Raw genomic sequence first — 27,065 nt, forward strand, 5'->3', positions numbered from 1 at the left:
AGCAGATATTGACACCGTGGCAGCTAAGTATATCCCTACTGCTTAAATGAATATATCAACGTGTAAATTCATTCATTTAAACAACTATTGAGTATACAAAACATATATTTATAAAATATTTATAGAGTCTGAAAATAATAATATAGCAAACACCTGGCTACCCATCTTACCTAATAACAAAAAATGACCTTTTCCGGTTACGGCGCCGCGCGGTGAAGAGCTTGTGTCTCCACAGGCAATAATGCGGTCCAAGGGCAGGTTGCAGTCCGTGCAGGTCTTGGGATACAAGAAGACGGCTACAGCCATGACGCACAGCAAACCCAGCAAGGCCTGAACAAGGTGAATGGGCAGACCCTGGAAATGATCGAGCCAAGCATGCTGCAGTACAAGGTGCTGGAACCCGTTCTGCATCTCTGCAAAGCAGTTTGCTGGAGTGGACATCCGTGACCTTGTGAAGGGCAGTGGACATGTGGCCCAGATTTATGCAATCCGCCAGTCCATCTCCAAAGCCCTGATGGCCTATTACCAGTAATATGTAGATGAGGCTTCCAAGAAGGAGATCAAAGACATCCTCATCCAGTATGACTGGACCCTGTTGGTGGCTGACTCCGTCCCCCCACCCCCACCCCTGTCGCTGCGAATCCAAGAAGTTTGGAGGCCCTGGTGTCTGTGCTTGCTATCAGAAATCCTACCAATAAGCCCACTACAACAGGTGGCATTCACCTTTATGATAAATAGAGGTTGTGGGATTTTAAGGTAAAAAGAAAAAGGCCATACCTATTAACCTTCAGTTCTCTTCATGTCCCTTTGATTTCTCTGCCCTTACTCTGTCCTCAAGAAAATATGAATACTTTACTATCATTCAGATACTTTCTTTTATAGTTTTCCCACATATGCTGTGTCTCTAAATAGCATATTATTTAGATTCTGTGTTTTTAAACTTTATATGAACTAGAATTATGCTAAAAGCATTCTTATGATAATTACCTTTGTGCTTAACATTATGTACCTAGGTAAATCCATATTGTTGTATTTTACCTTAGTTTGTTCATTTTATTGCTGTGTAGTATTCTATTGTCTAAGTCTACCACAATTTATCCATTCTACTATTGATGGAAAGATTAGTTCTTTCTATATTTTTGATCTTACAAATAGTGCTGCTATGATCATTCTTGAACATCTCATCTTAGTCATTACATGAGCTAGGATGTTTGTCTAGAGATAGAATTAGAACACTGGAAATGTCCATCTTTCAACTCTACCAAATAATTTCATAACTCACAAAACTATAGCAGTTTATATCCCTCCTGTATTCCTATATATAATGTTCCATTTGTTGTAGATCCTTGCTATACTTGATATTGTCAGATTTCTTTTTCTAATATGAAGGATATGAAAAGTTCTCTAATTACAATTTAAATTTTTATTTTGTTGATTATTAATGAGGTTGAATCAGTTTTTCATGTTTATTAGCCATTTAGGTTTTGTCTTCTGTGAAATGCCTGTTCTGTTCAAGTTTTTGTTTGTTTATATGTATGTGTATGTGTGTGTTTTGTCTGCCTTATAGATTTGGAGATCATTTTCTATTTTTAATATGAAGACATAATTTTAATGTACACAAATTTTTCAGTCTTTTCTTCGTGGTTAGTATTTTTTATTCTTGTCCGAGAAATCCTTTCATACCTCACAGTTGTGAAAGTATTTTCCTATTTAGACTTCTAAAGATTTTGCTTTGTCATTTAAGTCCTTAGAGTACCTGGAATTGATACAAGAGTACACACTGATTTTTTTCCATATGGATATTTATTTGTTCCATCATCATGCTAATATGCAATGTATTGTTGCTGAAGGAATGCTTCATAAATGTGTGTATCTCTGCTTTGTGTTCTCTGCTTTGTTCCTTTGGTAAATCAGTCTCTTCTTGTACCAGTGCTACTTTGTCTTAATTACAACAGCTATAATGAGTCTTGATATTTGGTAAACAAAGTTGTGATTAACAGCTTCAAGAGGAATCGTGGCTATTCTGGGCCCTTTGTTCTTCCAAATTTTAATCAGCTTTTCAAATTCCATGAAGAATCCCTTCTGAGATTTTTAGAATTACATTGAATTTATACATCAACTTGGGAAAAATTGACAACCTTCCAATATTAAGTCTTCTAATCTAGGAACATATATTTATATTTACTTCATTTAGATCTTCTTTAATATCTCTCAACAAAGTTATCTAATTTTTCCATAAAGGTCTGGTATATTTTTAAGATTTACTAAATCCCTTATATTTATTTTTAATGCTACTGTAAATATTCCCTTTTTCATTCTGCTTTGTACTTGTTATAGCAATACATAGAGATTTGTATATGTTTATTTTGTATTCAATAACCATACTAAATTCTCTTGTTAACTATATAATTCATCTATAAATTATTTGAAGTTTTCTCCATAAAAACTATATTGCTGGCAAAGAATGACATTTTTATGTCTTCCTTACCAATCCTTATACCATATTTTATTCATTCATTTTTTCCTTTACTGTACTAGTTAATTTTTTAGCACATTAAATTATAGCAGGTATTCTTATATTCCTGATCTTAAAAAGAGGCTTTCATTATTTCACCATTAAGTATCATGGTTCAGATAGGGTTTTATCCCTCTGTAAGTTTTTGTAGACATTGTATTAGTCAGCCAAAGGGGAACTGATGCAAAGTACCAGAAACCTGTTGGCTTTTATAAAGGGTTTATTTGTGGTAGAAGCTTAAGTTACCAGGCCATAAAGCGTAAGTTACTTCCCTCACCAGTCTGTTGCTATGTGTTGGAGCAAGATGGCTGCCAATGTCTGCAAGGGTTCAGGCTTCCTGGGTTCCTCTCTTCCCATGGCTCATTTCTCTCTGGGCCCAGTTGCTCTGCTCTCCACAAGGCCAGCTCTTGACTATCAGGCGAATGGCTGGTCTCTCTTTCCAGGGCCTCTGCCATGTCTAATGGAAACTTTTCTCCCTCACATATCTGTTTCTCTGTGTGTTTACTTCCCTGGCTCCAGGATCAAAACTCTAACCTCCCTGCTCTGCAGTGCAGGTTTTCTTTTCCTACTACAGTGGCCCAATCAAAGCCTTAATCATTATTTAATCAAGTAAAAGTGAAACCTCTGAGGAACAGACCAGTACACAAACATAATCCAATTAGCTATTTTTGGAATTCTTAAACAATATCAAACTGCTACAGACAATTTTTTATCAGGTTTAGAAAATGTCCTTTCTATTTCTCAAATACTTTTTCTGCATCTATGAGGTGATGAAATGGTTTTTCTCCTTTGTTCTATTAATGTGTGTCTTACTTTGCCAAGGTTGCTGAAACAAATACCACAGGTTATTTGGCTTAAACAACAGGAATTTATTGCCTCACACTTTAAGACACTAGAAGTCAAAAATCAAGCTGTCAGTAGGGTCATGCTTTCTCTCAAGTCTGTGGCAATTTGGTGGTAACTTGCCAGCAGCCCATAACTTAGTCTTTGGCACCATTACATGACTGTCTCTCTCCAACCTGTCTCCAACTAACTGTGTCCAAATTTCTTCTGTTTATAAGGACTCTAGTGATAATTGGATTAAGACCCAATGTGATAAATTTTGGCCTCATGTTAACCAGTAACATCGTCAAAGATCCTGTTTACAAATGAGCTCACATCCATAGAACTTGAACTTGTCCTTATGGGTGTTTTAGTTTCCTAAGCTGCTCAAGCAAATACCATGTAAAGGGATGACTTAAACATTGGGAATTTAGTGGCTCCTATTTTTTGAGGTTAGGAAAAAAGTCCAAATCAAGGCAACATCAATGGAATGCTTTCTTCTTAAAGATTGTGGCCTTCTGGAGTTGGCTGCTAGAAATCCTTGGTCGTTAGCTTGTCACATGGCAGTGTCTCCTGGTTTCACCCTTCTCTTCCAGGTTGATGTTCAGCCTCTATCTGCTACTCTCTGACTTTATCTCTCTGTCTGAATTTCATTTTGCTTATAAAAGACTCCAGTTATCCTATCCTGACTGATGTGGGTCACACCTTAACCAAAGAAAGCTCATTAAAAGATCCTACTGACAATGGGCTCATACCCACAGGAATGGATTAAGTTTAAGAACTCATGTTTTCCTGGTGTACATACAGCTCCAAACAACCACAGTAGGGGATGATTCATTCCATGACAGTGTGATAAACTACATTGATTGATTTTCAGATGTTAAACTAACCCTGCATTCTTTGAGCCCATTTGGTCATTTTATTTTAAATTTATACAGCTTTATCTTTAAAATGTATATCTTATAAAACACTATAATCAATTTCCTAATACCTTGTTTAGGATTTTTGCCTCAAAGTCTGTGAGTGAGAATGACCTATAATTTCTCTATCTTGTTCTGTTATTGTCAGGTTTCAGTATCACTAGCCTAATTAAATAATTTGAGACTATCAAAATGAATACATTGCCCAAGGTTCACTCTCAATCTCTCTACTCTCTTTTCTTTCTCAGTGATACCAACTACTTTAACTGCTGTAATTACAGATTCCCTTTACTCCTTATTCCCCTCTTCCTACCATCAACCCTCATATTTGGTCCCATAATCTCATTGTTTATCACCATTATTTTCAGTTTACATACATCATCCCACATCTTGCCTCTTCTCTTCCATGGGGCAATCCCGATTATCCCTCCCTTCTCTAGATTTCTGCACTACCTACCTCCTCCACACTGTGAGGCTCAGTAAGTCCCAATGACTAATATTATTACTTATATAATGATTGTTTCTTTTGTGGAGTACAATCTTCTTGAAGGCAGGACTCTTCATGTCTTATAATTTTTATGTCCTTAGCCTTTAACATTAATTTCTAGTTTATGATAAATTTATACAAAAAGTCTTTAAAGATATTATTAAATATTTAGACTAAAATAGAGAAATTAAATGTATCAAGAGAGTAGACTGTATGCTTTAAAATAGTATGTGGAAGACTGAATTATCAGTTCCTTGAATATTTAGTATATTTATTATTTGCCATTAAACTGATCTGAACTTCATATGTCATTATGCAAAAATTTTTTAAATTACTAATTCAATGTATTTAATTATATAGGACTATTTAAGTTTCTCTTTCTTCTAGAATCCGTTTTTTTAGTTATTTTTCATCTTATTCCAATTTATTGGTATAAAAGTGTTCAAAATATCCTCTTTTAATGACTTCATCTCCCTAGGACTCATACTAGAAACCTGAGAGTAGTTCTTGATACCTCTCTCCCAATACTTCTCATTTCTGTATTTTATTTTCATCCTTCCCGGTTTTGCTTTCGTGGACTTAATAATCTCAGACTGAAATTAATGCAAATCTAACTGTTCTCTCCCCTCTAAATCTTCTCCTCTCTGAATCTGTTTTTTACACAGCCACTAAAATAAATACCTGAAAATCCAACACAATCATATCTTACTGGCTCTCCGGTACCTATAAGATAAAGCCTAGGTCCTCCATGATCTGGCTACTACCAATTTCTCCAACCTTCTCCCTTACTACTTCTAACCTTATACTTGTTGTTCTAGCAACACTAAACTCTGTTGTTCCCTGATTCACTCCAATTTTTTCATGTCTGTACTTTTGCTCATATTGATTACTCTGCCTATAATCTCCCCTCTCTCCATACCCTCTTATATTTGGCTAATTTCTACATCCTTAAGATTAAGTGTGACAAGTGTTCTTTCACCAGTACAACCACCACCTCTCTCAAACTCTCCACTCCAACTTCTATACAATACATATTATTTATGTTCCTAGTAATATCTGTGTGTATTGCATTTAATGCGTAGTATTATAATTACATTTCGTGAGTTTCTTCTCCCTCATTAGACTGTTAGTTCCTTGTTAGCAGAGACTGTGCATTATTCTTTCTTGTATCCATAGAACCTAGCCCACTGCCTGGCATGTCGTAGACTGTAGGTGCTCAGGAAATGTTTGTAAAAGGAACAAAAGCTTGACAGCAGAAGACTGACCTGGCAATTTCAATTCCTTTTTGGCAGTGTAGAGTGACTCTTGGGTATAAGGTGGTACTTTATTAGATTTTTAATAAATAATAGAGATTAGAATTCTCCATTGACTAATTTTGTTCTGAGTTCTTTATGATTAATTTTGGCAAAATGACTTTTATAATTCTTATCCTTTGTTCCTCTGTTAATATTGTTAGCATATATATAACTGCATTTCATCTAAATTGCCATGTATGAAAGTAGCTTTAGAAATTTGTTCCTCCAAACAGAAGGTATGGTACTGACAGGCAAAATCTGTTTACAGTAGTTACCTTTCAAAGGGAAAGCTTAATACTTCGGTGAAACTTCAGAGTAAATGTTTATGTGTTCTGAAAATAAAAATGGAATCCTGCTTTAACTTATAGTAGGCAGTGTTCCTCTAATTTTTTTCCAATAAATTTCCAAAATTGTGTTCCTTGAATAATGATTACCTTGGTGGATAATAGATCTAATTTAAAGAATGATGAGTCTACATTTTTTTAATGTATATAAGTACTGAAAGAGATTATCTTGAAAAATTGTAAGGGAGAAGAAAAAGGACAATATCTGGTCATAAAATAAGCTCATGAAAAGATATTCAGTATCAAAGGTCATCATGGAAATGCAAATCAAAACTGCAGTGAGATACTACTTCACACCCACTAGAATGGCCTTTTTTTTTTTGATGTGTTGACAAGGATGCAAAGAAATTGAAACCCTTATTCATTATTGGTGGTGTTATGAAATGGTGCAGCCACTATAAAAATCAGTTTGGCAGTGCCTCAGAAAGTGGAATGTAGCATAACCATCTGACCCAGCAATCTCAATTCTTGGCATATACACCAAAAAATTGAAGACAAAGACTCAAAAAGATAGTTGTACACCAGTATGTATTCACATTAGCTAAAAGATAGAAATAGCCTTGTGTCCATCAACTGATAAATGGATAAACAAACTGTGGTATATATATATACAATGGAATCTTATTCAGCTGTAAAAAGGAATGACTTTCTGACACATGCTAGAACATGAATGAACCTTGAAGACATCATGTTGTGTAAAAAAATCAGACACACAAAAAACAAATATTGTATCATCTCACTTATATAAAATATCTAGAACAAACAAATTTCATGGAACAGATAGTAGATTATAAATTGCCAGGAATTAGAGGAAGGAGGAATTAATGCTTAATAGGTACAGAGTTTCTGTTTGAGGTGATGAAAAAGTTGGAGTATTAGATGTTGATGATGGCAGCACAGAATATGGTGAATGTAATTATTATCATTGAATTATAAACTCACAAGTGGTTAAAATGGGAAATTTAAAAGTGTATATAAGTCACCACAATAAAAAGTTTTTAAACTTGGACTATAAAATAATTGTCAAATTATAGATGTACAGGTTTTGTGTTGAGAAATTATTTGTTTCCCCTTACCTTTTTTTAATATAATTTGATTGAAAGTAGCATAAATAATAGCACTTTAACTGTTAAATATACTTTGAGTATTTTCCCCTCAGATTATAGAAGAATCTACTTTTCTAAATTACATATTGCTTACATGATTTCAAACAAAAATTTCCAAGATGGTCTATTGTTTTACTTTATTTCTCCATATTTAAACCCTGCTCCTTCAGCAAAGGCACGAATTATTAAATCTATTCATTTTTTAAAGGATTGCATTAAGGTTCCTTTATATATCAGTCAGCTCAGTTTGATCCATTTTGATGCATTCCACTTTGCAGTTATAGCTATCAGCATTTTAGCCATTCATGTTAGTAATTATATCACTTTATGGCATGCTAAAATGTGTAGAATCCCAGTTATAAGAATATTAGTACTAGAAAGGTAAATTTTGTGGACTTTTAAGTGTTGTAATTTTTAAAATTTCCTCTCTAAGATTCAAAGAGGTTTTAATACCTGAGGCTCCTTTGATCCAACATGGTCAGGATTCACCCCAAAATTGATTTAATTTCCACCATAAAAATCACTCTCTGTACCCATCATAGACTCATAACCCTACCTTAGACTCATAACCCTACCCAAACCTGTGGTGAAATATCACTGTCAAGATTGTCAGATTTTATAGGATAATTTTGATTTTGTGACTCTTTTCTTTTTTTTTAATTTTATTGGTATAATTTAATTAGTATAATGGTCTTAGAGTTGTACCTACTAACCACTAACTGCATATAATCCCCCTGTCAAGTATTATATAACTCCAAACAAAATTGGAATAATCCTAATCTTTGTGAGATATATACTTTTCTATCCTGTTCCTTTTTCATTTTAAGTTTTAATACGGGTCCTTTTTGGTATGGATATGTAGCAAAATAAGGTTTCAGTGGGTCCATTTTGTTTCTGTCTTTTGTTTATCTGGAGATCACAATTTCTTCCTAAAGGTGTAATTCTTTTTATTTTATTTTATTTTAAATGATACATTAAAAAAATATGAGGTCCTCATATAACCCCCACCCCCCCCACCCCACTCCTCGCACATCAACAACTTCTTCCATCATCATGGCACATTCACTGCACCTGGTAAATACATTTTGGAGCACTGCTGCACCACATGGACAGTGGTCTCCATTGTAGTCTACACTCTCCCCTAGTCCATCCAGTGGGCCATGGCAGGACACACAATGTCCAGCATCTGTCCCTGCAGCACCACCCAGGACAATTCCAAATCCTGAAAATGCCCCACGTCATATCTTTTCTTCCCTCTCCCTACTATCAGCAGCTACCATGGCCACTTTCTCCACATCAATACTACAATTTCTTCCCTTACTAATCACAATAGTTCCCCAGCAGAATACCAGTAAGTCCACTCTAAACCATATGCTATTCCTCCATCCTGTGAACCCTGGGATGGTTATGTCCAGTCCCCCTCTACATCAGGAGGGGGCTTAGACTCCACATGGATGATGGATGCAATTCTCCTGCTTGCAATTTTAGGCACTCTTGGCTCGCTGGTGTGGTGGTTGATCTTCTTCACCTCCCCGTTAGCTGGCCAGGGTAAGTCCAATAGACCAGAGGGTAGGAGTTGCAAGTCTGTTTAGGCTCAGGGCCTAGCTGGCACATGGACAGTCCAGAGATTCAGGTCTCCTGAGTATACACCAACCCAAATGCCAACCACAGGTCCAGTAAAAGTAACAGAAGAGGTATTTGTAGAAAGGTCATATCTGAGTCCAACTCCATCTCATGCAGGAACACAAACTCCAAAGTAAGGCCAACTGACATGGCACTGAACTCCAGAGCCATCTGCCATGACCATAGAACCTGTGGATCTATTGCCCTCAGGAGAACCAGTACCTGGGTTTCTATCTACTTTGGCTATCTCTGGTACCCTGCCGAGGCGTGCGTAAGCATTACCCCTCTGATGACCTCCCCACTCTTTTTTGGAGACTCATAGCCATATGAACACATTTGTCCTTTCCATTTCCCCTGAAGGGTATAATTCTTGATTTCTCTTTTTAATCATATCTCAGGATATTTTTCTTTAGGTCTGATCCATTGCCAAATTTAGTCTTATATCCAATAACCTTATATTGTTTAATACCTATAAATATGGTCATGCCCATTGTATAGTGATTGTTTTCCTAATCTTTCCCATTAGTAATTAAGTGGCAAAATCAGAATTCCTAATCAAATCCTTTGTTCCTTTTATAACATATACTCAAGCAAAAAAATTTTTTCTCTGATCCAAATTATCAGTCAAAAACTGAATATTATGTAATTTGAATTATATAACTGAATATTATATAATTTTTTTCATGCTTCACCCAACCAATTTTCAGAAATGTACAAATTTATCTTTTTTTAAAAAAAAATTTATTTATTTCTCTCCCCTTCCCCCTAGTTGTCTGCTCTCTTGTATCCATTCATTTGTTGCATGTTCTGCATCTGCTTCCATTGTCAGGCAGTACTGGAAAATTGTGTCTCTTTTTTGTTGCATCAGCTCTCCATGTGGGCAGCGTCACTCTTGGGCAGGCTGTCCTTTTTTTCACGTGGGGTGGCTCTCCTTGCAGGGTGCACTCCTTGCATGTGTGGCACCCCTACATGGGGGCACCCCTGCATGGCACAGCACTCCTCACACACGGCAGCACTGCACGTGGGCCACCTTACCACATGGGTAAGGAGTCCCTGGGTGTCAAACCCTGGACCCTCCATATGGTAGGCAGATGCTCTAACAGTTGAGCCACATCCGCTTCCCCAAGTTTACCTTAACTACTGTTTTCCAATTATTATGCTAGTAGCTCCATCATCCTTCCCATCTCTCTAATTGCTAAGCAGTAAATATATTTCTGGTAGCTATAACGTTATATTTATGTTACACATTTGTTAAAGAAGTCTGGACACTTTGCACATTAAAATGCTGAAGGAAACCAGAAAGCTTTTCTCCTGCATAACTGACCTAAGATAATAATAATAATAACAACAACAACAGCAACAGTTTATTGACCATCAGATAATCCTTATAATAATTATTTAAGAAGGTAGTTGAAAAAATTTCACAGGATCAGATATTGAAAGGAAGTACAAGACTCCTCTGATAGTACTTACAGAAAGTTTTTAAGTCAAAAGATATGGTACAGCAGAAGAAAGATAATGTAGACAAGCACCGAGGGCGCAGTATACTTCCAAGGCACAGCTCTCTAGGGTCCTTTCTTAATCATATAGGGCATGCTTTGTCTCCAGAGTTTGAACCACCAAATTTGTACAGGTAATCTTGGTTTCAAGAGAGCTCCCCAAAAGATTCCTGTGGGAAATTTTATGCCTTTCTGGTCACATAGCCAATCCAGGCTGTTTAACCAATTCCACCAGTTATAAACTGTCAATAAACAAACTGGTCCTGGATTTTGCAAGAGTGTTTAAAATTTTAACAGCAAATTATAAATCATTTCTTATCCAAATTGCCTTTATCTTGACCAGAGTCAGTATACTAGATTACCAGGAATCTCTTGAAATAGGCATAGAGATGGCTGAGCTAGCTATAAAATAACTATTTTTGGGAAACGGACTTGGCCCAGTGGTTAGGGCGTCCATCTACCACATGGGAGGTCTGCGGTTCAAACCCCGGACCTCCTGGACCCGTGTGGAGCTGGCCCATGCGCAGTGCTGATGCGCGTGAGAAGTGCCCTGCCATGCAGGGGTGTCCCCCGCTAGGGGAGCCCCACGCACAAGGAGTACGCCCCATAAGGAGAGCCGCCCAGCGCGAAAGAGGATGCAGCCTGCCCAGGAATGGTGCCGCCCACACTTCCCGTGCCGCTGACGACAACCGAAGCGGACAAAGAAACACGACACAGCAAGTAGACACAGAGAACCGACAACCGGGGGAGGGGGGGAATTAAATAAATAAATAACTCTTTAAATAAAATAAAATAAAAAAATAAAATAACTATTTTTGCATGTAAGTGTAATAGTCTTTTTTTTTTTTTTTAAGGTTTGTTTATTCCCCCCTCCCCCCATGTGTCTGCTCTATGAGTCCATTCGCTGTGTGTTGTTCTGTCTCTGCTTGTATTCTCATTAGGTGTCTCTGGGAACCGATCCAGAGTAGGAGAGAGGCGATCATTCTCTTGCACCACCTCAGCTCCCTGTTCTGCTATGTCTCTTTTTTTAAGATTTATATTTTTATTTATTTCTCTTCCCTTCCATCCCCCCCCCCCCAGTTGTCTGCTCTCTGTGTCCATTTGCTGTGTGTTCTTCTGTGACTGCTTCTATCTCTATCAGCGGCACTGGGAATCTGTGTTTCTTTTTGTTGCGTCATCTTGTTGTGTCAGCTTTCCATGTATGCGGCACCATTCTTGGGCAGGCTGCACTTTCTTTCATGCTAGGCGGCTCTCTTTACGGGGTGCACTCCTTGGGTGTGGGGCTCCCCTACGCGGCGGACACTCCTGCGTGGCACGGCACTCCTTGCACGCATCAGCACTGCACATGGGCCAGCTCCACACGGGCCAAGGAGGCCCGGGGTTTGAACCGCGGACCTCCCATGTGGTAGGCAGATGCCCTATCCATTGGGCCAAGTCCACTTCCCTGCTATGTCTCTTATTGTCTGTCCTCTGTGTCTGTTTTTGTTGTGTCATCTTGCTGCATCAGCTCTCTGCATTGGCCAGCAGTCCTGCGTGGGGTGGCACTCCACGTGGGCCGGCACTCCGCATAGGCCAGCTCACCACGAAGGCCAGCTTGCCCTCACCAGGAGGCCCTGGGAATTGAACCCTGGACCTCCTATATGGTAAACGGGAGCCCAACTGCTTGAGCCATATCCATTTCCCTGTAAGTGTCTTTCTTAGGCTTAGAAAACAGACTCTGAAATAATTTTCCCTAGGTCACATAGATAGTAAGAAGCAAAACTCAGTTTCAAGTTCAGGTCTGCATGCCTTCAAAAGTCTGCTCATAATTATTCTAAATAGTTCTACAGCAATTCTGACTCAGGACAATGACCTAAAACTACTATTTCATTTAAATGCAGTCTTTATCAACAAAAAGAGAGTAGTAAATCAAGATGAAAAGTATTACTGTCAGTTTTTAAATATTGTAGAGAAACTTAACTTATACCATACACAAAAATGAACTCAAAATTAATCATAGACCTAAAGGTAAGAGCCAAAAATAAAACTTACAGAATAAAGTATAGAGGAAAATCTTTACGACCTTGGGTTAGGCAAATAGTTCTTAGGTATAACATCAAAAGCACAATTCATAAAAGGAAAAATAACAAATTGGATTTTATCAAGATTATAAAAACTTGTACTTCCAAAGATCCCCCTTAGTAAAATGAAAAAAAAAAAAAAAACAGACCTACAGACTGGGAGAAAATATTTGCAAGAATAAGGTGACGATGAATCCAATTTTAATATGTGCAAAAGCTTTGAATAGGCATTATACCAAACAAGATAAATGAATGACTAATAAGCACTTGAAAATATGCTGAACATCATTAGGCATTAGGGAAATGCAAATTAAAACCATAGTGATGTGGCTCAGTAGTGGAGGGCCAGCTTCCCACATATGAGGTGCCAGGTTCAATTCCCAGCCCCGGTACCTCAAAACAAACAAGCAAACAAACAAAAAACCACACACAGGGAGATACCACTGCACACCCATTAGAATGGCTATAATAGGAATATATTTTTAAAATAGACAGTACCAAGTGTTAGTAAATATATGGCAGTGGGAATGTGTAAAATGGCATAGTCACTTTGGAAAACAGTTTGGCAATTTCTTAGAAAGTTACAAAGAGCTTTTAAGTCAAAGGATATAGTATAATAGGATAAAGAGAGAGTTGTGTTTTATACTTACCATGTGTTCCATCAATTCTGTTTCTTGGAATCTACCCAAGAGAAATGAAAGCATGTCCACAGTAAGCAAAATTATGCATAATAGCCTAAAACAATCCAAATAGCAATGTGAGTGTATATACAAAATATGGAATAGCCATCAGTGGAGTACTATTCAACAATAAAAAGGAATAAATTAATAATAAATACTACAGAATGGATTAATTACAAAAACATTATGGTAGATGAAATAAGCTAGACACAGAAGACCACATGAACTATGATTCCATTTATATGAAATTCTAGAAAACAATTTATAGACAGAAAGCAAAATTTAATAGTTGCGTAGGACTGGAAGTGAGATCAGAAATTAAATTTAAATAGGCATGACAGAACTTTTTGGAACTATGGAAATGTTCTAAAACTGAATTGTGATGAGTGCACATATCTATAAATTTATTAAAAATCCATTCATTTGTACATTTACAACAGGTGTGTTTTATGGTATTTAAATTATACTTCAATAAAACTGTTACAAGTTATTATAGAGTCAGTTTTGTTCACAATAAGCCCTTTTATAAACCTGCACTTTCTTCTTCCTCTTACTACCTTTTCCTAGCCTATCGGGCAATGGAAACAGACATGTAAGCAGATCTTTATATTAAAGTAGCATATTTTTTCTGTGAAGAAATAAAAACAAAGTCTCAGAAAAATCTTTTTATATTTGATTGAGACTCAGTGTTTTCCCACTATTCTTTGTTCCACCTAGGAATGATTACTTATACTTCAAAAGATCCCCCTTAATAAAATGAAACAGCTAAAGAGATAGATTAGGTCTAGCGACCTAATAAGTATACTGTACCTATGAGGGGCTGTATCATGTCTTCCTTTCCAACTGTATTCATAGAAACTTTGCATTTGTGAGTGTTTAATTAATGTAGACCAACTTATCTGACATGTAGACTACATGGACTTTGCAGTTTTGAAACTTTTTAATAACCACATGAAGCAAAATTTATGCTTCAATCACCTTGTGAACTTTATGTAGTAAGGTCTCACCTTAGAGGAATGGTTGAATAAAATAGGGTACCTCCATAAAGTAGAAAATTATGCAGACACTAGCATGTTGTTAAAAATAGAATTACATTTTGTGATTCTTCATTTATCTTGCTTAATGGCCTCTTTTGCAGCAGAATCGCCCTTCTTCTGGAATTAAGGATATAGAATCTGTCTTGTTCACCACTAAATCCTGACACATACTAGTTGCTCAGTATTATTAGTTGGATGGGAGAATTGAATTAAATAAAGTAATCCAAATCTGTGCACACTGAGCAAATATGCACAAAATTATTAAGTGGAAATATTTACCAAGAGAATTTTTCTTCTGGTATTTTGTATCAGTTGTCTATTTTCACTATTCCTGTGTTATAGTAATTTTGTACCATTTGGGTATCCAATAAAATTAATTTACTCATTAACAACAAATATTTACTGAGCTTATAAATACATTGCAGGCACTATTCTAGATACATTTTTATTTAGTTTAAAAAAAAAAAAAAAGGGCAAGTATATTGGTCAGCCAAAGGGGTGCAAATGCAAAATACCAGAAATCTGTTGGATTTTATAAAGGGTATTTATTTGGTGTAGAAGCTTACAGTTCCCAGGCCATAAAGTGTAAGTTATTTCCCTCACCAAAGTCTGTTGCCACATGTTGGAGCAAGATGGCTGCTCATGGCTGTGAGGACTCAGCCTTCCTCTTCCTCTTAAGGCTCCATGGTCCCAGCTTCTTCCAGTCTTAGTTTTAGACTGGGATAAGTCTAATCCTCTCCCAGGGCTCGTTTCTCTCCTGGCTTAGCTGCTCTCTTCTCTCCGCTAGGTCAGCTGTACACTATAAAGCTTTCTCTCTTCCCAGGGCCTCTGCTGTGTCTATAGAGCCATCTCTCTGACTCTGTGTTTACATCCCAGGGCTCCAACATCACAACTCCAAACTCCCTCCTCTGCCATGTTGTTTTGTCTGTGAGGCCCCGTCTACCAAGGGGGCAGGGACACAAAGTCCTACTGACATGGCCCAATCAAAGCCCTAATCATAATTTAATCAAGTAAAAGTGAAACCTCTGAAGATAATACAATCTGATACCCCTAGAGGAACAGACCAGTTTATAAACATAATCCAGTATTTATTTTGGAACTCATAAATAATACCAAACTGCCAGAGCAAGTAATACTCCAACCTAATTTTTCAAACACAATTGGGTTGTGTAATGACAATTAGAATGGCTTATGCAAATAGTACAGTAGTGCAGAATGACATCAAAACTGGATGTCTTCGTTTTCTTTACTTTTATTTTTTTTAAAGATTTATTTTATTTATCCCCACCCCACCCCCATTGTCTGTTTTCTGCATCCACTCGCTGTGTGTTCTTCTGTGTCCACTTGCACCCTCGGCAGCACCAGGAAACTGTGTCTCTTTTTTGTTGTGTCATCTTGGTGCATCAGCTCTCCATGTGTGCGGTGCTGCTCCTGGGTGGGCTGCACGTTTTTCACCCAGGGCGGCTCTCCTTGCAGGGCGCACTCCTCGTGTGTGGCACAGCACTCCTGTGTAGCAGCTCTACGCATGGGCCAGCTCAACACACCGGTCAGGAGGCCCTGGGTATCGAACCCTAGACCCTCCCCTATGGTAGGCAGATGCTCTATCAGTTGAGCCACATCCACTTCCCCTCTCTTCGCTTTTAAATACCATAACTTAGAAAGGTTTTGTTGTTATGAAATTTAGTATTTAAATAATAAAACAAGGTTCATAGGTCACTGGTTAATTCTGTCTTTGTACCACAAATTAATTCAGAGTTTCCCAGAGCTTTCCACTACTTTCATAATTTTTGCTGATAGATCCCATGTTTTTAAAAACTTTGTCAGCATCACAAAATTTGTTATCCAGTATTTTATCTCATTTTAATGTATTAAACATATATATCCCTGCATAAGCTTCAGTTCAAAATGAGATAACTAATTTTCTCACCTTAAGTTGATACAATTCAGCTAAGTTTACAGAAGCTTGTTTTAGTTAACATGTCACCAGTAAATATGATTTTTTATCAACTACTTAAAATACTGAAAGTAGTACAACCCATTACTACCTTATCAGACCTTTAAGGATGTAATGTTTCAATGTTTGGAGTTTACTGGATTTGCTCATGGCTTATCTGGAGAAAAGGATGTATTTCTGGGATATATTATGCCAAGTGAAGACCGCACAGAAACAAATTAATTTTAAACCACCCCAGTATGAGACTTAATGATAGAAACTTCTGCAGTGACACAACAAATACTCTCACAAAAGGTAAGGGGTTAGGGAAGCAGGCTTGGCCCAGTGGTTAGGGCGTCTGCCTACCACATGGGAGGTCTGCAGTTCAACGCTGGGGCCTCCTTGACCCGTGTGGAGCTGACCCACATGCAGTGCTGATGCGCGCAAGGAGTGCCGTGTCACACGGGTGTCCCCCGCGTAGGGGAGCCCCACATGCAAGGAGTGCGCCCCGTAAGAAGAGCCGCCCAGTGCAAAAGAAAGTGCAAGCTGCCCAGAGTGGCATCACACACATGGAGAGCTGACACAACAAAATGACACAACAAAAAGAAACACAGATTCCCGGTGCCGCTGATAAGGATAGAAGCAGTCACAGAAGAACACACAGCGATTGGACACAGAGAGCAGACAACTGGGGGGAGGGGAGAAAGGGAAGAGAGAAATAAAAAATAAATCTTAGGGGAAAAAAAAAAGGTAAGGGGTTAAACAGTCAACATTTTACATGTAGATGAGCCCTCTGGGAAGCAAGAATTTCTGTTCTCTGGCTTCCGTATACTGACCCTAGCAGCTGTGTTAACTCCAAGCTTCTAGCTAAGAATTACAAAGCCAGTTGAATCACCAAACCTTTGCACCAAATGAAATTAAATTTCACAAATATTTAAATGTAGTTTAAAGTCATGAGATCATTTCCAGAAGTAGGATAAGTGCTTATCTGTTAAAACACACAAAAACACATAATATAAGCACACACCTTATACATTATCACTGAACACATTTAGAAATTATAATTATAAAATAAGCTATGGGGTCCCTAAAAATCCTACCGGGGAGGGTGCAACATTATGTTTGGTGGCAGAAAAAAGTTAGGGACCATTGGGCTATTTGTGACTGAAAGACTGACTATATGAAATGTATTTTTAATTCTCATGCTGAAATAATATAATAACAAGACTTGAAGGTTTGCATTCACTCTAAGAATGTCTGTCCCAGGTTAAGATTCCCTAGAAAACAGCCTGTTTATGTGCTGACAGTTTATTAAAGGAGTTGAAATCAGGGAAGCAATAGTGAAGGAAAGGGGAGACGAGGCAGGAAAGGAGGTTGAATAAATATAAGGAAATGCACTGCAAAGCTGGCATAGATGCATGACAAGATAATTGCTTGGTCCTGTTGGAAGTCTTCAGAGAGCCCTGTATTTCTGAACTGTGAAAGGAAGGAGTAGGGAATTTGTCTGCCAGCTCCCTTTTCATATTGGTCAAAGTTATTCCCATTGTTTCCCCCACCCCCACCCCCACCCTTTCCTAATGCACAAACTCAGTAGCCCTACTGCATCTGATGTCTCCATGACAGAAGTCCAGGGACAGAGGAGAGAGGCAATAAGCATACTCATAAGGCAAGGCATTGATTGAAATGTACCCATAATCAAGGGACTAAGAGCAGCCTCTACAGCCCACCCCTCAGTCTGAAATAAACAGGGACCCAACTCAAAAGCATGAAATTGTTCAAACTATTGCTAGGGCCACTTTGGCTAGACAACAAGGCAAGGGAGTATATCTAAGATAACAGTATAGCTCCACCTTTGTACCATATAGATCTAGTTGTACCCTTTTTTGGCATCTGGATCCACCTGGGAACATGATGCTATGATAATGTATTCTTTTCTGAGAGGGAGGTCCAAATTCAATATTCAAGGAGGTATTCAGTTGCAAATTCTGAAAATGATACAGAAGGGGTTATAAACCAAGATTAAGTCCTGCTGCTCCTTCTACTCTGGGAGCCTATAATTTATGCTCAGCATGGCTCTCATCAGCACCCATTCTAGATTTTCCCTATGCTTGGCCAGCATTTTGACTGGTTAAAGTTGCTTACTTAGTGACCCAGACCTTTATCCCCAACCAGTCTGAACACTTAGTTGACTTGCCCTAGGAAAACCTTTGTTTCTACAGTTTCCTCTTTATACTCACCACTGGTCATGGAAGTAGCCTCAGTAAATTCCATGAGTTTCAGAAATATTCCTCTTGTTCCAGGGGTTCCTCATGGTAGGGTCAGTTACTGCTGCCAGTATAGTAATTCTTTCCTTTGCCTGCTGCTCCACTGGCATGAGGAGCACAACACTGCCAAATGGTAGTTGTAGCTTCTAGTTAAGTAGAAACCATCTTGTTTCCTTATTAGTTTCTACCTGGGTCCAGTAAGATACCAGGAACATTTTTTTTCAAAAGAAAGTAGTTCTTTGTCCCAAAAGGTATGGCCTGGTTCCAATACTCCAGGAATCTGTGTGAGACTGTCTTTTTGGAATTTGCCAGCAACTCCACATGATATTCTAATTGTCCTACTCACAAAGGATTTACTGGGTCATATGGCCTGAGTTGCAAGGAAACTTGTCCCAAAGCATAAACTTACTGGAGGGCCTTCTCTTACTATGGGCTGTATTCAAAACTAGCAGTCTTTTAGATCACTCAACAAATTGATTGGAGCAGTATTCCCAGGTGCAGTGTTTGCTGTCCCCAAATCCAAGGAGATCTGCTTAACACTGAGCCTCATAGTAAGAAATGAAAAGTGTAACAATTTATGCTTTGTCTTTCAGAGACTATTCTGTCATTCTCCAGTTCCCAGGACCACTAAAAACTTGTAGCAGCCCCAACATTTCCCACCCTTAGGCTCAATTTTATCTTACTGGAACATCTAGAGCCTTGTTACTAAAATTGTGGTCCGTGGTCCTACAGCATCAGTATCATGTAGGTACTTGTTAGAAATGCAGAATCTCAAACCCTTTGACATGCCTATTAAACCAGAATCTTCATTTTTAAAATATCCCTAAATAATTCATATGTACACTAAAGTTTGAGAAGCACTGATCTAGGCTACTTGCCATTTCATTCTCATCAGGTCCAGTTAAAACGATGTCATGAATATAATGGACAGTGTGACATTCTGAGAAATGTCAAGACAATCAAGATCCCTGGAGAGTATAGTATGACAGAGAACAGGGAGTTAACATATCCCAGGGCATAATAGTGTGTACTGTTGTCCTTCTCATTTGATGAGGAACTGTTGTTTGATCCTTCTCAGTGATCAGCAGTGAGAAAAAGGCATTCACCAATCAGGGGTGATGGATTTCAAGTACAGCAAGATATGCTGATTTACCATAGTAAAAACTCCACATCCTATCCAAGAACTGTAATTGAAACTACCACCTGGTTAAGTTTATAGTAGTCCACCAACATATCCAACATGATCAACTGGATTTTATTTTTTATTTAAAGGTAAGTTGTAGGATTACAGAAATATTCATGTTTCTGTATAAATACCTCACATACTCAGTTTCCCCTATCATTAACACTATGCATTAGTGTGGTAGCTTTGTTACAATTGATAAAAATCTTATACCATTAGATATACTAATGGTGTTTTGAAGAATTGCAGGAAATACCAATTTATTGTTATTATTTAACAAATCAATTTTATTGATACATATTAATAGGACATACAATTCATCCAAAGTGTAAAATCAGTGGTATTGGATATAATCACGTAGTTGTGCATTCATCACCTCAATCATCTTTGGAGTATTTTCATTATTTCAAGAATAATGATAAAAAACAAGCAAGCAAAATTATTCACCTCTCAATTTCTTTATGCTTCCCCTCTGTACGTAGCTGCTGTTTGTGCCTATTCTTTCACAATTCTTTATTTATTAGCAGTTTTATTGAGATATATTCATATACCATACCATCTATCCAAAATGTATAATAATGGCTTTTAGTATAATAACAATGTTGTGCATTCATCAGCACAAACAATTTTTGAACAATTTTATTAACTCCAAAAAGAAAAACTCCACACCCCTTAGTATTCCTTGCCCAGTACTAAATAATCACTAATCAAACTTCATCTTTATAAATTGATTTATATTTACATTTTCTATAAGTGGAATCATACAATATATAGTATTTTGTGTCTGGTTTCTTTCACTTAGAATAATGGGGTTTTTTTGTCTGATATTTACATCTTGTAGTATTAATATGCTTTGGTTCAATTTCAAAGAAAAACAGTCTTACATATGCAATTTCACCCATATTCATATTTCACATATGGTTTTACTCTGCTATACAATTCCATGTTACATTTTTTAAGCTTTCCTTTTAGTAATGTACATGACCTTAGACTTTCCCTTTAAACTCTTTTAATACCCACATAATAGTACTGCTAGTTAAAAACATGTTGGTTTTTCACCTTTTCTATTCATTTCGAAGATTAACACAGATCCTTTTTACCAATTTGTGCAAGTTAACCTTCAGCTTTCCATTCTCTAACCTCATTCTATTTTCTGGTGACCCATATTCGAGTTAGTAACTCCATGAGATAACACAATATATTTAGTTCATAGTAGCACAATCAGACAATATTTGTCCTTTTGTGTCTGGCTTGCTTCACTCAACATAATGTGTGACCGAGGTTCATCCATGCTGACATATGCTTTACGACTTCATTTCTTCTTCCAGCTACATAATATTCCTACATGTGAATGCACCACAGTTTGTTTATCCATTTATCGTTTGATGGACACCTGGGTTGTTTCTTACTTTTGGCAATCATGTATAACATCACTATGAACATTGGTGTGCAGATGTTTGTGTCACTGCTCTCAGTTCTTCTGGGTATATAACCAGTAGTGGTATTGCCGGGTCACGTGGCAAATGTATATGCAACTTCTTTAGGAACTGCTCAACAGTCCTCCACAGTGGCTGTACCATTCTCAATTCCCACCAACAGTAAATAAGTGTTGCTATTGTTCCACATCCTCTCCAACACTTGTAGTTCTCTGTCTTTTTAATAGTGGCCATTCTAATATGTATGAAATGTCTCGTTGTAGATTTGATTTGCATTGCCCTAATCACTAGTGATATTGAATATTTTTTCATGTTTTTTTTTTTGTTTTTTTTTTAATCATTTGTATTTCTTCTTTGGACATATGTCTGGTCAGGTCTTTTGCCCGTTTTTTGTGGTTGTTTTTTTAAATCCCCCCCGCTTTCAGTCTTGCTTGCTGTCTGCTCTCTGTGTCCATTCCGTGTTCGTTCTTCTGTGTTTCTGTATTTATTTTTTATTTATTTCCCCCGCCCCTGCGCCTTGTTGTTTTCTCTCGTGTCCATTCGTGGCACGCTCTTCTGTGTTTTTACTTGTCTCCCTTTTTGTTGCATCACCTTGCTGAGTCGGCACTCCATGGCACTTGTGAGCCAGCGACTCTCCGCAGCATGCAGGTGAGTCTGCCTTCACAAGGAGGCCCTGGGACACAAACCTAGGGCCTCCCGTGTGGTAGACGGGAGCCCAGCTGATGGAGCCCTTTTGCCCATTTTTTAATTGGGTCATTTGTCTTTTTATTATTGAGTTGTGATATCTCCCTATATACCATGAATATAAAACCCTTATCAAATATGTGATTTCCAAGTATTTTCTCCCATTGAGTCAGCTGCCTTTTCACCCTTGACAGAGTCCTTTGAGATGCAAAAGTGTTTAATTTTGAGGAGGTGCTAATTCCCTCTTGTTGCTCGTACTTTGGATGTAAGGTCCAAGAAACAACCACCTATCACAAGGTCTTTATGATGTTTCCCTACGTTTTCTTCTAGCAATTCTTTGGTTCAGACTTTTACATTTAGGTCTTTGATCCATTTTGAGCTGATTCCTGTATAGAGTGTGAGATAGGGGTCCTCTTTCATTCTTTAGGTTATGGATATCCAGTTGTGCCAGCACCATTTGTTGAAGAGACTGTTTCGTCCCGTTACCATGGCTTTGGTAGGTTTGTCAAAAACCAGTTAGCCATAGAGGTGAGGGTTTATTTCTGGATACTCAGTTATATTCCACTGATTGATCTGTTTATCATTATGCAAATACCATGCTGTTTGACCACTGTAGCTTTGTAATATGTTTCAAGGTAAGGCAGTAAAATTCCTTCCACATCGCTCTTCTTTTTTAGAATGCTTTTGGCTATTTGGGTGCATTTTCCCTTCCAAATGAATTTGGTAATTGCCTTTTCTATTCTGTGAAGTAGGCTGCTGGAATTTTGCTTGGTATTGCATTGAATCTATAAATCAGTTTTGGTAGAATTGACATCTTCTCAATATTTAATCTTCCAATCCATGAACACAGAATGTCTTTCCATTTGTTGAGGTCTTCTTGGTTTCTTTTGGCATTGTTTTATAGTTTTTTGCATGTCGGTCCTATACTTCTTTGGTTAAATTGATTCTTAGGTTTTTGAGTCTTTTTGTTGCTATTGTAAATGGACTTTTTTTCCCTGCTTTCCTCCTCAGATTTTTCAATACTAGTATATAGAAACATTACTGTTTTTGTATGTTGATCTTGTATCTTTCCACTTTGCTGAACTCGTTTATCAGCCTAAGTAGCTTTATTGTATACATTTCAGATTTTTCTAAATTTAGGATCATGTCATCTGCAAATAGAGTTTTACTTTTTCTTTTCCAATTTGGATGCCTTTTTTTTCCCTTGTCTAATTGTTCTAGCTAGAACTTGTGTAAAATGTTCACTAACAGTGCTGACAACAGACATCCTTGTCTTGTTCCCAATCTTAGAGGTAAAGCTTTCAACATTTCCCCATTGAGTACAGTGTTGACTGTGGGCTCTTTATATATGCCTTTTATCATATTGAGGAATTTTCCTTCTATTCCTATCTGTCAAAGTGTTTTTATCATGAAAGAATGCTAGATTTTGTCAAATGCTTTTTCTGCATCAATTGAGATGATCAGGTGTTTCTTTTTTTTCCATTCAATTACATTAATTGATTTTCTTATGTTGAACCACCCCTACATACCAGGAATAAAACCAGCTTGTTCTTTTGATATACTGTTAGATTCTTTTTGCAAGTATTTCGTTTAGAATTTTTGCGTCTATATTCATTAGAGAGATTGGTCTGTAATTTTCTTTTCGTGTCTTTATCTGGCTTCATAAGTGTGCTGGGGAATTTTCTCTCCTCTTCAATTTTTTGGAAGAGTTTAAAGAGGATTGGTGTTAGTTCTTCTCAAAATACTTGGTAGAATTCTGAAGCCATCCAGTCCTGGGCTTCCCTTTGTTGGAAGATTTTTGATGATTGATGTAAGCTCTTTAAAGAATATTGGTTTGTTAAGTTCTTGTCTTTCTCATAGCATCAGTGTAGGTTGTTTGTGCATTTCTAGGACTTTGTCCATTTCATCTGGGTTGTCTAGTTTATTGGCATACAGTTTCTCAGAATATCCTCTAATAATACTTTTTATTTCTTTGGGGTCAGAAGTGACTTCACTTGTTTCATTCCTGATTTTATTTATTTGTATCTTCTTTCTTCTTTTATTTGGTAGTCTACTTAGGGGTCGTCAATTTTATTGATCTTTTCAAAGAACCAGCTTTTGATTTTGTTGATTTTTCTGTTTTGTTGTTGTTGTTTTTGCTGTTCTGAATTTCACTTATTTCACTTATTTCTTATCTTTATTATTTCTTTCCTTCTGCTTGCTTTGGGAGTGGTTTGCTCTTTTTTGTAGTATCTCCTGTTACTCAGTTAGATCTTTGATTTTAGCTCTGTCTTCTTTTTTTTTCTTAAAGATTTATTTATTTTATTTAATTCTCCCCCCTCCCCCAGTTGTCTGTTCTCTGTTTCTATTTGCTGCGTCTTGTTTCTTTGTCCGCTTCTGTTGTCGTCAGCGGCACGGGAAGTGTGGGCGGCGCCATTCCTGGGCAGGCTGCACTTTCTTTCACGCTGGGCGGCTCTCCTTATGGGTGCACTCCTTGCGCATGGGGCTCCCCTATGCGGGGGACACCCCTGCGTGGCACGGCACTCCTTGCACGCATAAGCACTGCGCATGGGCCAGCTCCACACGGGTCAAGGAGGCCCGGGGTTTGAACCGCGGACCTCCCATGTGGTAGACGGACAGCCTAACTGCTGGGCCAAGTCCGTTTTCTATGTCTTCTTTTTTAATATCTGTGTTTAGGGCTATAAATTTTCCTCTCAGTACTGCCTTCACTGCATCCCATTAGTTTTGGTAAGTTGTGTTCTCATTTTCATTCGTCTCAGTACATTTACTGATTTCATGTAGTTTCTTTTTAACCCACTGACTTTTTAGGAGTTGTTCAACCTCCACACATTTGTGAATTTCCCTCCTTCTTGTCTATTACTGATTTCCTATTTCATTCCATTACAATCTGAGAAGGTGCTTTGTATAATTTAAATCTTTTTATATTTATTGAGACTTGTATTGTGACCTAGCATGTGGTCTCTCCTGAAGAAAGATCCATGAACATTTGAGAAGAATGTATAATCTGTTGATTTTGGGTGCAACTTTCTGTGTATGTCTGTTAGGTCTGGCTTGTTTATCATATTGTTGAAGTTCTCTGTCTCTTTGTTGATCTTCTGTCTAGTTGTTCTATCTAATGATGTGAATGGCATGTTGAAATCTCCAGCTATTATTGCAGAAATGTCTGTTTCTCCCTTCAGTTTTGCCAGGGTTTGCCTCATGTATTTTGGGGCACCCTGGTTAGATACATTGATATATATGACTGTTATTTCTTCCTGGTGGCTTGGCCCTTTTATTAATTATAATGGCCTTCAGTATCTGACAGCTTTTTTGCCTTTGAAGTCTGTTTTGTCCAATATTAGTATAGCTACTCTGCTCTTTTTCTGGTTACTGTTTGCATAGAATATCATTTCCTAACCTTTCACCTTAAGCTGGATTGTAGCCCTGGGTCTACAATTTGTTGAAGCAGCATATGGATGGCTCATGTTTTTTATCCATTCTGTCAGCCTATATCTTTGTTTGCTTTTAGGGGGTACCAGGAATGGAACCTGGTACATGGTACCATTATCTGGTACTATGGCAATAAAGCAGGCATCAGAGGGATCCAGGTCATTTAACAGTGTACCAAAACAAAAGCCAACAATATTTAAACAACAAATCCAGCACCCAACAATGTAACAATCAAAATGTCTGGTACCAGAAGCCATTGTGGCTCAAGCAGTTGGGTGACTGCCTACCACATGGGAGGTACTGGGTTCATGAACATTCCCAGTGCCTCCTAAAGAAGATGAGCAAGATGGCAAGCTGATACGACAGGCTGGCACAGCAAACTAACTGAACAAAGAGACACAATGAAAGACACGAGTGGGAGTGGAGGTGGCTCAAGCCATTGGGCTCTTCCCTCCCACATGGGAGGTCCTGGGTTCGGTTCCCAGTCCCTCCTAAAATGAAGACAAGCACACAACAGACAGACACAGAGAGCAGACAGCAAGCACAAAACAACGGGGGTGGGGGATCAGGGGAATAAAGAAATAAATAATCTTTTAAAAAAATAAAATGTCTAGCTAGTACCTACCAAATCAAAAATTACCAAGCCTCCAAGAAGCAGATAAATATGACCCATGACCAGGAGAAAAATCATTAAAATGGAGAAAAACCTCCCACATATGAAAATGACAGCAATGGCAGAGAGGATATCAAAATAGCGCCTATAAATATGCTCCATGTGTTTTAAAAACTAGAAGGAAGCATGAACATGAGAAATAGAGAGATGGAAGATATAATAGAAAACAAAATTAAACTTTTAGATATGAAAAATATAGTATCTGGAATGAAACATACATTAGATGGAATTAACATATCAGACCTTATAAAAGAAAAGATCAGTGGACCAGAGGACTCAGTAAATGGCTTGAAAATGTATAATTATTTGAAAAAAAGTGAATTAGATCTATACTTTACAACTTACAACACAGTAAATCTGGGTGAATTAAACATTTAAATATAAAAAAATGGCACCATGAAAGTATTAGAAGAAAATACTGGTAAATGATTTTATAATTTTAGAATGGATAACTTTTTAAGCATAACATAAAATTCAGGAACTATGAAGAGGTTTGGTTAATTACTACATGATTATTCAAAACTGCTACTCAGCAAAGAAAACACATCACTATAGTCCAAAGTCATTTGGGAAAAATATTTACCTTGTATATGAGGAGTTTTGAATGTTAACAGCCTTATGTAGAGAATATTTAACAATACAGGAATACCTGAGATATATTGTGGGTTTGGTTCCAGACCACTGCAATAAAGCAAATATCACAAAAGTTTTATTTATACTATACTGTAGTCCAATATGTATGCAATAACATTGTCTTTTTAAAAACAATGTACAGGGAAGCAGATGTGGCTCAAGCAGTTGGGCACCTGCCTACCACATGGGAAGTCCCCGCTTCAGTTCCTGGTAACTTCTAATGAGCAAGACAGTGAGCTAACACAACAGCTAGTGCCACGGGCTAGCACAGCAAGCTGATTCAACAAGATGCAGTGAAGAGACACAACAAGGAAACATAATGAGAAGCGCAGCAAATGCGGGCAAAGATGGCTCAAGCCATTGGATGCCTTTCTTACACATGGGAGGTCCCAGGTTTGGTTCCCAGTGTCTCCCAAAAAAGAAGACACACACACACGAACAG

General features: G+C 37.7%; 1 protein-coding gene and 1 pseudogene across 14 annotated transcripts in view; both read left to right on the forward strand.

The window, feature by feature from the left end:
• TANC2 (tetratricopeptide repeat, ankyrin repeat and coiled-coil containing 2) overlaps positions 1 to 27,065 on the forward strand; it is a 593,508-nt gene that overhangs the window by 385,948 nt on the left and 180,495 nt on the right. The gene's annotated exons all lie outside the window — the stretch shown is intronic.
• LOC101416113 (small ribosomal subunit protein uS9-like) lies at positions 227 to 767 on the forward strand (annotated as a pseudogene).

The sequence above is a fragment of the Dasypus novemcinctus genome, chromosome 21 (genome assembly GCF_030445035.2).
Source record: "Dasypus novemcinctus isolate mDasNov1 chromosome 21, mDasNov1.1.hap2, whole genome shotgun sequence".
Taxonomy (NCBI): domain Eukaryota; kingdom Metazoa; phylum Chordata; class Mammalia; order Cingulata; family Dasypodidae; genus Dasypus; species Dasypus novemcinctus.